Genomic DNA, 12,809 nt, shown 5'->3' on the forward strand with positions numbered 1-12,809 from the left:
GGGGTGGGGTCTGGCTGCCTCTCCTCCTGTGTCTGGAGGAGTTCTCGGTGAGGACCACAGCGCGCGTCGGGGAGCCCACCGGCAGTCCCTGGAACACGTGGGCCAAGTTCCCCTGAGCTGTGCACGAGACAGGACTCCTTTAACGAGGAAATGGACGCGTGGCTCCGGGTGGGGCCGAGCTGCAATGTCTTTTAAGAAGTTGATTGGCCGCAGCCTTCACGTGGGGGGGCCTCGGCCCCTGGGGCCGCGGAAGGAGCTAAGTTCACTGGGGATCAAACAGCCGGGGGTTGGAGATGTGAGCATGCGCTCTGGCGTGTTCCTGTGGCTGGTCCTGGAGGACGAGGCTGCGTCAGGGCCATAGGCACTGGGCTGGAGCAGACGGGAGGTCGGGTCGGCCGCCACTTGGAGCCCCGGCACCAACAGTGAGACACCCCCATTCTGGGGAGGACATCGGGGACATGAAGGTTCAGGGGCTGGTTCCCTCGGTGGCGCGGGGTGGGGGTGCCGGGGAGGCAGGGGACAGGGGCGCGTGCTGGGGAGTCGCTTGTGCTACGTGGGGGTTACGGGCGTTTACAGTAACGGACTGAACGGGCGAGTGGAGCCCGAAGTGGGCGCTGCCCCGACAGCGGTGGGAGAGCTGAGCACCGGGGTGCGTCCCCGTCGGGGTCTGTGCTGTCCCGGAAGTTTGCCCCCTCCAAGAAGGGAAATTGTCACATGACCCTCCTCTCCGTGGGAGAATGAAGTAGGAGCCCTTTCAGAGCTGAAAGGCCATTCACGGGTCTCCTGGGCTCTGAGCCACCTGTAGGGCCTGGGCCACATCCAGCCTGCCTGGATTGGTTTCAGCTGGGCGCTCTGGCTCCCTAGGGGACAGGTGGTGATGGTTAGGGACATATTTGGCTGTTACGAGTGCAGGTGAGGGTGCTGCTGACAAGTCCTGGGACCTTGCTGATCATGGCACCGTGCAGTGGCAGAGAATTACTGGGCCCGGGCGCCAATGGCATGGGGGTGGATATGCCCTGGTTTTACGAGGCTCTGACAGCGTCCCAGTGCTTTGTGTCCTTCCGCTGGGCCGCAGGTGAGGCTGGGGCTTCGGGGCAGAAATCACAGCGCCCCCTGTCGGCCCCTTTACAGGGGAAGTTTGCCCATCAGTCCCAGGGCAACTGGGGAGCACGAGAACCTGTGTGGTATGGCCGAGTTTGCCTTGGACACCCCTTTTGTCTTGACCTTTTGTGGCTCTGTTCGCTTCTCTGTCCTGATAACTGCCCAGGCTCTCTCTTCCCTGTGCTCCTAACCTGCACATTCGGGGCTCCCTGCTCCCCCTGGGGGAGACCGGCGATAATGACCCCGTCGCCCCTGTGAGCAGATACAGCAAACGGCAGTGGGAGCCTGAAAGCTCCAGGCAGCTTCTGTGTCAGTTGACCGGGGCATGGGAGTGACCCGACCGGGAATGAACTAGACCCAGACGGTGCGCAGTGATCGCGGTGGGCGGAGGGTGACTTGGCCATGTGACCGGGCCATGGGGACACTGGGGGCTGAGGCTGGAAGGACCCGGGGCCGTGTGCTGGGGACGTAGAGGGGGAAGTGGGGACCCTGCAACCCCCATGGGCGGCCAGGCTGTGTGTTCGCCCCCGTAGCTCTGAGCATGGTGGGGGCGCCAAAGGGTGTGCACAGGGGCTCGATCAGATTTCCATTTCAAAGGGTGCAAGTCAGACTCCAAAAAAAAAAAAAAAAGTTGAACTCATTTGAAAAGCCAGTTATTTTTTTAAAAAACAACGATCTGATTAATTTAAAAAAATCTAATTAAACCCTTGTGGCTTTTTCTTTCCTTTCTCCATATAGTCGTAGCAGGGAGAGAATTCAAACACCCTCGATTCCATTTTTACAAAGCAGGCCGTGTGAGCAGACCGCGTGCGGTTCTGCCCTGCAGTGGTTTCGAAGGTCGTGTTTCTTTTGAAGATCGGTTGAATATTTATGTGTGTGTGTGTTTTGATGTTAAAATTCCCAATTCTCCCTTCTAAGTTTTCTAGGACTTTAAAAACAGGCTCCTCAGAGAGTCCGTGGAGTCAGTAGCTCACAGTACACATTCTCCACCTTACAAAGCGGACCGTCAGCTTTTCCTGGGCACAAGTGTAGTTTTCTTCTTTAAATACGTAAATGTTTCCTTTCTATTTTTTAAAAATTTATTTATGTGTTTTTAGAGAGAGGGAAAGGGAGGGAGAAAGGGAGGGAGAGGAGATTTCAATGTGTGGTTGCCTCTCACGTGGCCCTGACTGGGGACCTGGCCCATAACCCAGGCATGTGCCCTAATTGGGAATCGAACTGATGACCCTTTGGTTCACAGTCCGATGCTCAATCCACTGAGCCACACCAGCCAGGGCCCTTTCTATTTTTTAATTAATTAATTTTTAGAGAAAAGGGAAGAGGGGGAGAGAAACATCAATGTGAGCGAGCCACATCCATTGGTTGCCTGTCACGCTCACCCCTCAGATGAAGCCGAACCCCTTCATCTGAATCGAGCCTGCTGGCCATCGGAGAAGTGGCCGATGCCCTCTGAGAACTGGGCTCACTCGCCACCCACGCACCACCTGGTCCGTGAAAACGAAACCTCATCAGCTCTCAGTTCTCCGAGTTCAGCAGGACCTTGTCCAAAGAACCAGGTATTTGCTGTGGTTCAAATTTCTCTTCCCTGGCAGCAGTTTGTTCGAAAAAATTATCTGTTTTTTTAATGACTCTTCAGACTGTAACAAAATGATATAGCAGGTACCCTGGGGCTTTCCCTTACTCCAGCATAAACCCCGTGGGACCCCAAATCTTTCTGGAACCCGACGATACCCCACTAACCTCCCTGGTCTAGAGACGGGTCACAGGGTACAGTCGTTGAAAACTTCAACGTCCCCACGGTAGAGCGGACCACCCGGCAGAGGCTCCGAAGGCATCACTGGGTTGTTAGCCGAATACGGTCCACGGCAGCCAGTCCCACCAGCAGAACTGCATGGCGATGTGCCACCCCCCGGGGCCCCAGACACCCGTCCCTCCGTAAGGGTCCCTTCCATGGGAAGGGACTGTGGCCTTGGGGCCTCTCCATGCAGCCTGGAGGCGGGGCTCACCACGGTGCTGCTCCGACTGGATTGGCCAGCTGGCCGGCCAGTCATGGGTCCACACCAGAGGTCACAGTTCTCCCGGGCAGGAAGCTGTCACGTGGGCGGGGGTTGCTGTTTGCGAGGCACTGAGATTTATTGGGCATCTACTGGGCGCAGACGCTTCCTGTGGACGAGCGCATTTAACCTGCTCACCAGCCTACGAAGGTCGGAGCTCCCGGGGTTGTCCTTTCACAGATGGGGGGTGGAGACCCCACAAATCAAAATCGACTGCCCAAGTTACACAACTCGAAGCAGGCGCAGGATTCAAGTCCACGCAGATGACACTGGTCACTTCACTGTTCTGCCTTTAGTAAGGCACTAATACTGCCTGGGAGGCAGAGTGTGTATAGATTATATGGTGTAATGCATGTTTATAAAACACTGATTTTATTCAACACATTCAGTCCAGTGAGCCTTCCCGCACACGAACTCTGCCAACGCCACACAGACAGACACTGAACGTCCACCTGGGCCATGTGTGAGGCCCTGGGTAGACAGAAATGAGCGTGTCCCAGGCGTGGTCCGGGGTTCGAGAGGTGGCGAGGGAGACGGACGCAGGGTGACAGCAAGTCTGTCCCTAGCGCGCTCAGGGCAGAGCCTGAGGGTGTGGGCAGGAAGGGAGTGTGGCCAGTTCTAGGGGGACCCGGGGAGGCCGGTGCAGGGGCATCGGGGTGCACCAGGGTCTACACCCCAATGAACAGCTCCTCGTTATTTGACCGAGTCCGTTCACCCAGCAGACGTGCAGGAGTGGCTGTGACCCACGAGGTGGTTCTCCCTGTGCCCCCAAGGGCCCCCTTCCTCTCAGACTGTGGTTTTTATACGTGGGACATTAATTGGGTGAGTGAGGAGCAGCATTTGTCTTAACGAAATAAATCCAAACAGTACCGGATAGTGGTGGCCAGGGGCCATTCGGGCCGTGAGAGGCCCGGTCTCCCCAGCAGCCGGACGCTTCTCCCAGAGCAGAGTCTCAAGGCCTGGTGTCCAGCGCATCGGGCTGCCTTTGCACCGAGGACGCGTAAAGGCACCGCCCCCCCTTTTCTTGAATATACGCGGTGGGGTAGCGATGCCACATATGAGGTACATCACACCGCGGCCACGATCATTAAGGCCTGAAAACCGCTGCGGTGTGTGCGTGACTGTGGAGGGTTGGCCTCACCTGTGCCAGTGGGCCCGGGTCGCCCCGGCACAGACCTGTGCCGGGGAAGCAGCCCTCCTGCGGTCTGCCGCTGCAGAGAAGGGCTCCCAGGGGTTCCCTGTGCATAACTGCGGCTCTGGTTTAATTAATTGTGGCTGCCGCGCTGTGTTTCAAATCACCCCCGTGCAAACCGTTATGACGGTGAATTCTCCACTCCAGGTGGCCACGGGGACCCTTCTCGCAGCTCGGGCTGGAGAGCAGGTCCTGCCCACGCGCTCCTCCCGGGGGACCCGACTGCGCAGAGCACGGGGGCGCGCCCCGAGGGAAGGCTGCCGTGGCACTAGCCCTTCGGTGGTACGAAGTGTGTCTCCCGTCAGCGTGCGAGCGTCCGCCGGGAAACACCTTCCCCATCCGAGCAGGATGGGAGCGTGATGCAGGGACGTGCAGCCACAGGCTGAGAAAGATTCCTTTTCTCCTGCAAACGTGACGGGCGCGGAGAAACGGGCAGCAGAGAAACCCGGGCTGCACGCCGCCGCGCATGCGCGCACGCGGCCCTTCCGGGGTGCCGGCGTGGCCTTGGATGGGATTTTTCCGTTTCCCTGTGTCTGCGTTCTGGGAGCAAGCGGGGCCCTCTGTTGGCTAATTAACGCCTGGAAATGCATGTTGCCGCTGTCTTCCTAGAATTGCAGAGGTAATGAGTCCAAATCCTGGTAGGGTTGTATTTTTATTAAAATTTCCCTGTATCTTCTTTTTTTATGTCGAACAGATTGCTGCACCATTAACCCTTTGGTGTCCTGTCGTAATCTGGGGAACTGAAGCCAAACCCAGGGAACTATCTTTGGGGTGCTCAGAGGGAGCAATGGGACACCTCGGGGCGCGGTGACTGGTAGAACACAGGTTCTGGCGCCGCAGCGACGAGACAGCTGGACACGGGGATTCCAGCCACTTGATCTGTTGGTCAGCCTGTATGACGCCAAGTACACGCTCCTAATTCATTCACAGGTGTTTCTTCAGTGAGGTACGTGGCGAGGAAAGCAGGGGGGTTGAGAGGACAGAGCCAGCCACCGCCCCCAGGGCACTGTCTGGAGCTCGAGGGAAAATGGTAAACAAATGCGAAGTCAGCTACTGCGGGGAAGGAGGGATGCCCCGGGAGGTGTGGGAAAACCGAGAAGGGAGAGGTGAACCCATTCTGTCGCACCCGGGGCTTCCTGGGACAGATGGCCCCCAGGCTGAGTGTCAGGGTGTCCGGAACCCTGGCGGAGGCAGGGGTGTGGCCGAGGAGGAAAGACTTCTGCAGATGCTTCGATCACTCACGCACAGCTGGCTGTGGGACAGTCCTTGTCATGCCAGTGGCTCAGAGGTGAAGGCCAGCCCCAGCTGGGGACCCTGTGGGCCCTGTGGCTCTGGCTCCCAGTGGGTCAACCCCACTGCCCGGCCCGCCCCGCGCTGGACGTGTGGGGTCTCGCTGGCTGGCTCGCAGGCCTCCCCCCTGCACCGTGAGGAAGGCCGTGCCTGGCCATCCTGTCCTGCAGCCTCTGGGATCACCCGTCGCCCGTCGGAAAAGCCGCAGTGCGCAGGGGAGACACAGCACCCCTTCCAGTCTGGGGAGCGAGGACCTGCTGACAGACACGGGTGGTGTCCCGAGCTCCAGACCCTGGTGTGTCGCTGGGCTGGGGTCCCCTGCCCTCTGGCCCTGGCTTGTGTCATTCTGAGCTGAGTGGGTCGGTGGGCGCCTGCGGCTGGAGGTAACTCAGTGGTTCCTTTACTGCGTAAGCATCTTCCAAAATGCAAAAGATTTAGAATTAGGTCCTGAAATGCTTAAACGACGGGGCCATGGGATGGATGTCTTTGTCTCGGGAACCTGGAAAAATTGGCTGTTTTAGTTCCTGGCGATGTTTAGATTCCTACAATGACCCCTTAGAACAATAGTTAGCTTTGTCGGTTCAATTTAAAATAGACAATCGAATAATTGATTTAGTCCTAGAAATTTAGGTGGAAGCCTTACTAATTTTATATACGGTGTTAAAATATTTACGAGAACCTAAGGTTCACTGTATTTAAATCTAATTTATTAGATTTATAAGAATTACTTAGGTATGAGGAAAGTTTTTCAGCCAGATAATTGAAGTGTTTAAAGAGGAAATTGAATATGTTAAATTTATAAATGCATTTTAAAGTTTGTGAAGGAGCTTAGCCACATTTGTAAATGGAGGCAAACATTAATAGTGCCTCCTTCTCCCCAAATAGGACTCTTGAGACTGCCTAGATTTAAAAATAAAATAATAGGATTTGCAAATTGACCTAAAAAGATTAAGAAAGGACTGCGTTTCGGGGTTAGTTAAGTTTAACAAGTTGAGCATTTGTTACCACAAGCAGAGAAGAGGCATGATTAGAATGTTCTCCTAGCAACACACGCACCCAGCCCCTGTATTTGGGGTTCCTGAGGCTTTAGCCAACTTGAAACAGAATTTCCTTGACCGATGGTTTCATGGAGACCAGGAGACGCCAACTGAGTCTCCCGGTCTTCAGATTCTCCTCCCGGAAGTTCCCTGAGACCAGACCCGGCAGACGGGGCCGGGGTGGGGGGGGGCATTCAGCCAGCGCAGCACCCACAGTCCTGGGAAGGGCGTGCCAGTGCCTTGAGGGGGAAAATTCGCAGCCTCCCTGTGTTGAATTACGCTCCCGTTGCCGAGAAACCAGATATAAGCTGCTCACAAAGGAGCTGCGATGCCCCTGGCACAGCCTAACCAGCCCTGGGTCTCCCAGGACTGCGAGGTCAGACGTGGGCGTGGCCCTGATCAAAGGCTCTGCATCCGTGGGGGGGGGGGGGGAGGGTTCGGCTGAACTCAACCACCGTTGGGGACATGGCCGTGTGCCGGCTGCGCAGCCTGCCTGCCCGAGTCCCGCAGCCGTGGTCCTGGGCGCTGTTTGCGCCACGCCCTGCTACCCAGCTGCCCCCGGGGCCCGCTGGGCCGTCCCTTAGTGCGGCTGGGTCCTCTGCTATTCTGTCCACCCCGCTCTTCCCTCCTTGAGGGAGCCATTGGGGGCCTGTCCGAGATCGTTGCAGGCAGAAATGACCCCGAAGGACCCCGAAATCTTGTGGCAGAGCACAGCAGGCGAGATGATCCGGAGTACCCGGACGTTGAGATTTGGGGGTCACTGTAAAACGGAACTTGAGAACGCGTCATGGAACAGCCATGGAGTTGTCGAGACCTGCAGCTGGAGACCCCGCAGTCGCAGTCACGTGGGGGGAGCTGGGGCTGGGAAGGTCACACTCGGGTTCAGGCCGAGCTTTCCCACCCACCAGTTGTGGGAGGGGGCTCTCCAGGTCACCTCTCCCCATTTGTAAACTGGAGGTAAGAATAGCAACCCCACAGAGTTACTGGACGGGGACCCGGGGTGACAGAGGGCAGCGTTATGGGCACGCGCGGGCACTCAGTACGAGGGAGTCCCTGTCCCGGTCCGAGACGGGCGCTACGCTGTGTCCTCGCAGGGCCTGCTCTGCGGCTCTGAGTGAGCAAGCGTGTGTGTGCAGGGGGGCTGTCGCTCTGTGAGGTGTGTGCGTGCAGGGGGGCTGTGTCGTAGGAACCCGCCCACGCCGGCCACTCCTGAGACAGAGCGCAGGGATCCCTCACTTTGTGAAACTCTGCGCCCGGCCACTTGGCTTTGTCATCACTCCCTGTCTCTGCAAATGGAAATAAATCCAAGCAGGACCTTTCCCGTTGACAAGGGACTGTAAGAGGTGTGTGTCCTGTTCACACCGGTTAGTGGAACCCCGCTGTGTGGAGGTCACGTCTGCATTCGGCGCTGTCCCTCCTGCTCCCCCGCGGGTGAGGGCGCGTTCGGGTTTTGCGTGGGGCTCGGCAGGACCTGGTTACATTCTGTGTCTGGGAACGTGCGGAATGTTTCCGCACAGATCAGTGGCTTCGGCTTCCTGAAGGTTCCCAGGGACCTCTGCTTGCACACGGAGGGTGGGGGGCGCCTGTGTGAAGCGTGAGTTTCCGCATAGACCTTCTCTGCGGAGCCAGCAGAGAGGAGAGCATGGTGTTGGGGGCGCTGATGGGACGCGGGGTCTTTCCTCTCTCTTCAACCGGAGCAGTCCTGTGTTACACGCTCACTGTACACACACAGGCCTTCTGTTTAAGATAATATTTGAATAAATGAACTTATGGCTAATGATGAGAGAAACCTTGAAAACCATGAGTATGTATTTTTAAATTTCTAGAAGTTTCGTTAGCATATTAGTAGAGCGATGAGGATGAAGACCGTTGGCTTGTTATTAAGTGGCAGACGCATGACGTTCAGAATTATCAAAATTCCGGCTCTCCTTGTAAAACATTAAAAGTATGCATGCGCTTTCTGCCTCCTGAGTTAGTTTTGAAAGAAATATATGCTGTGACACCCCCCTGCAACACTCCTCACCTTTGGAAGCCCTTGCCAACAGACCTTCCAGGCCTCGACTTCCAAAGGAATTCCCGAGACATCAGGCAAAATCATTTTTCTCAGCTTTTGAAGCAGCGGCCCGCAGCTCTGCACGGCCCTGGGTGAGGAATTCACACCTTGGAGTCAGCCTCCTGATGAGCCTGCGTCCTCCGCCTCCCTCGGTTCTTCCTGTTAAAATGAAGAGGCGCGAAACCGGCTCCGGGGGCGAGAAAGCCAGGCCACCGCTGAATGTCTCACAGTAACTTCATCCCGAGGGGCCTTCGAAACTCGGACACAGGCGGGTCCCCGGGCGAACACGCCCCATCTCTCTCTCCCTCTGACACGCACCTACACTCCATCCCACAGAGAGACATATGTGTACACACAGAGAGGGAAACACACACCCGCTATCACACAGACACATGTACATACAGACACACACCCACACACAGACGCATTCCACAGGGACACACAGAAGGGCTTGTGGTGGTTTTTTTTTTAATTTCTTTTTTTAAAAAATTTTTTATTGATTATGCTGTTACAGTTGTTCTATTCCCCCCTCATTCCCCTCCACCCTACCCCCCCGTCCCCACCATTACCCCCCTTTAGTTTATGACCATGTGTCTCAAGTTCTTTAGATTCTATATTTCCCATGCTATTCTTGCCCCCCCATCTATTTTCTATCTACTGTCTATGCTACTTATTTTCTGTACCTTCTCCCCCATCTCCTCCTCCCACTCCCCTGTTGCTAACCCTCCACGTGATCTTCATTTCTATGTTTCCACTCCTGATCTAGCTGTCCTTTTAGTTTGCTTTTGTTTTAGGTGTGGTTGCTAATAACTGTGAGTTTGTTGTACTTTCACTATTTATGTTTCTTTAACTTCTTTTTCTTAGGTAAGTCCCTTTAACATTTCATGTAATAAGGGCTTGGTGATGATGAACTCCTTGAATTTGATCTTACCTGAGAAGCACTTTATCTGTCCTTCCATTCTAAATGAAAGTTTTGCTGGATAGAGCAATCTTGATTGTAGGTCTTTGGATTTCATGACTTGGAATAGCTCTTTCCAGCCCCTTCTTGCCTGTAAGGTCTCTTTTGAGAAATCTGCTGACAGTCTGATGGGGACTCCTTTGTAGGTGACTGTCCCCTTAGCTCTTGCTGCTTCTAGGATTCTCTCCTTCATTTTAATCTTGGCTAATGTAATGATGATGTGCCTTGGTGTGTTCCTTCTTGGGTCCAACTTCTTTGGTACTCTCTGAGCTTCCTGGATTTCCTGGAAGTCTATTTCCTTTGCCAGATTGGGGAAATTCTCCTTTATTATTTGTTCAAATAAGTTTTCCACTGGTGGCTGTGCCTTTCCCCCTTCTGGTACCCCTTTAATTCGGATGTTGGAGCGTTTAAAGATGTCCTGGAGGTTCCTAAGACTCTCCTCATTTCTTTGAATTCTTGCTTCTTGACTCTTTTCTCTTTGGCCATTATTTGCTTTCTTCTGGTCCACTCCATTGATTTGAGTCCCAGTTTCCTTTTCATCGCTATTGGTTTACTGTGCAATTGCATTCATTTCAATTAGTTTTGCCTTCATATATTTGTCTAATTTGTGGCTATAATCAACCAATTCTGTGAGGATCCTGATGACCAGTGTTTTAAACTGTGCGTCTAAGAGTTTTGCTATTTCTTCGTCACTTAGATTTATAGGCTCTGGGGCTTTGAGATCTTCTTGAGCCATTTTTGGTCTGTTCACGCCTTTTAAGTGTGAGGAGCGGAGCCTTGGACTCCCAGGTCGCTGGGTTATGACGCTGTATGTGGGGGCGTGGTCAGAGCGGGGAAATGGCAGCGCCCTCCCTGCCGCTAGCCCCCCACCGGGCCCTGGTCCAATCACCCACTCCCTCCCTTGTCTACCCGCGCACAAATGCGCGACCACAGTCAACCCGCAGCCCTTGCCTGGTTGCTCGCTCGGTAGCTCACTAGGTCCAACCCTGCGCCTGGATTCCGCGGCCTGGATTCCACGCGCGCCTGAGTCCGTCTGACGGAGTTTTCCTGTGCTACCCTGCTCCACCAGCTGCTGGTTTCACCCCTTACCGGTCAGACTGAAGAATTTGTTGTTAACAGACTTCCGAAAAGTTCAATTTTCTGTGTTCTGGCTGTGTTTTCTGTTGCTAATATTTAGTTGTCTCTAAACTTGGTTGTGTGAGAAGGCACATCCACCTATGCCTCCGTCTTGGCGGAAGTCCCCCCGGGCTTGTGTTTGTTGTACAGGTAGATGTGCCTCATAACTGTGGACTTCGATGTCAGCTGAGGAATTTATTGGTTCTGAATTCTGAAAAATAGCATGGTGAGCAGGAGAGAAAGGGCTGCCTAAATTTCTTATACAATTATTTAAACTGTTACCTGTGTTTGTCATGTGATACGTATTTCACTTGTGTCAAAGGTGAAAAACTTACTTGCCCCAGAAAGTGCTGAGTGAATTATCTCTCCCTTTTTTTTTTTGGCCGAAAGACACCCCCTCCCCCCCGCCTTCATGTCATTTCAACCCTGGGTCACTGGGTTGAGGGACGTGTGGACGTTTGGACACTCGGAAGGTGGTCTCCCCAGTTCTCAAAGGCACCAGGCGGTCTGGAGGCGTCTCTCCCCCTCAGCTGTCACTCAGCGCAGGGGACGGGTGTCGCACGAGTCCCCCACGGCTTCAGCCGTCACACCCCCAGGTGACCTCTTAATCACCTTCTTGTTTTCCTTCAGGAGAGTCATTCTTTTCAACAACCTTGACCAGTTTGTTGGATTGAGTGAACCATATCCTTCTTTTAATAGGTCGTTAAAGTAAATAAAAAACACACGATTACTGAACCCGTGTTTCCGGCCACAGCACCCCCACCAGACGCTCAGTGTGTATGTGACAGACTGAGGCCGTGCCAGCAGGGGACATAACCTTTGACTCTGGGGTGTGGGCAGAAATAAATAGGTGAGGAAGGCGGGAGAAGGTCCCACCCAGCTCTCACCGAGGAGGGCGAGAGCCTGCTGGGATGGAAAGGCGTTAAACGAGGTGGCGGGGGACCCGGTTTCACTCCCGCGGGCAGCCAGGTGTCACGGGGCCGCCCACTCTCTGAGTCCGGCTCGCTCCTGCGCACGTCCTGAGCGCAGAGGACCCGTGTCGCCGCTGTCCACCAGTGTCGTTCCACAGGGAGCCCCGCATCTCCTCCTCCTGGGGCGTGGCCAGTCGGGCTTCCTCCAGTGTCCACGCAGGAGTGTGCTCGCCGACAGAGAAGCCTGTGAGAGTTTATCGGGTCGGCATCTGAAGGAAAGTGTCGAGGGACCGGGGCAATGCCCGGAGAACAGCGGCAGCGCCTGGCACTCACTGAGGGTCGCGGGAGAGGACGGGAGGAGGGTACAAGGCACAGAAACGCCACAGGGGTAGATTGGGGGGTGGGGGGCAGGCGGGGAGTCTCTGGGCTGGGATGGGAAGCGAGATGGAGAGACTCGCGGGAACAGGAGCGTTATCGGTCAAGTTTCCACACTCGGAGGTGGCGTGCGGGCAGCTGGGCAACAGTGAGGGCTCTGTGTGCTCCTGTTCTGGTCATCTTTTTTTCTTTTTTAAGATTTTTATCTATTTATTTTTAGAGAGAGGGGAAAGGGGGGAGAAAGAGAGGGAGAGAAACATCAGTGCGTGGTTGTCTCTTGTGCGCCCCCTACTGGGGGCCTGGCCCCCAACCTGGACATGTGCCCTGACCAGGGATTGAACTGAAGACCCTTTGGTTTGCAGGCCGGCACTCAGGCCCCTGTGTGCTCACGGGGAGGGGGGCGTGTACAGCGGTGCAGCTTGATTGTCCACCAGAGACACGGCAGCGATGGGCAGGAGCGCTCGATGGGCAAGCTGGCGGGCGCCTCTGCTCTCACGCTGCTTTGTGCTGGTTTGGGCATGTTTGAGCATCTGTTTTAACGGCTCAGGAGAAACATGGGCGTGGGGTCTGGGAGGAGATTCAGTTTCACAGACCCAGGAGAGACCGAGTTGGGGGGGTCTCTTGTGAACACCGGGTGTCGTTTTGTCAACTGGGCCTTGAACTCCTTCACTCTCTTTAACTGGAGAGGCTTCCTGTGAGCCCGAAGCTGGCTGTCCTAGGGG

Source organism: Artibeus jamaicensis, unplaced genomic scaffold (genome assembly GCF_021234435.1).
Source record: "Artibeus jamaicensis isolate MK-2021 breed Jamaican fruit bat unplaced genomic scaffold, CSHL_Jam_final scaffold_625, whole genome shotgun sequence".
Lineage (NCBI taxonomy): Eukaryota > Metazoa > Chordata > Mammalia > Chiroptera > Phyllostomidae > Artibeus > Artibeus jamaicensis.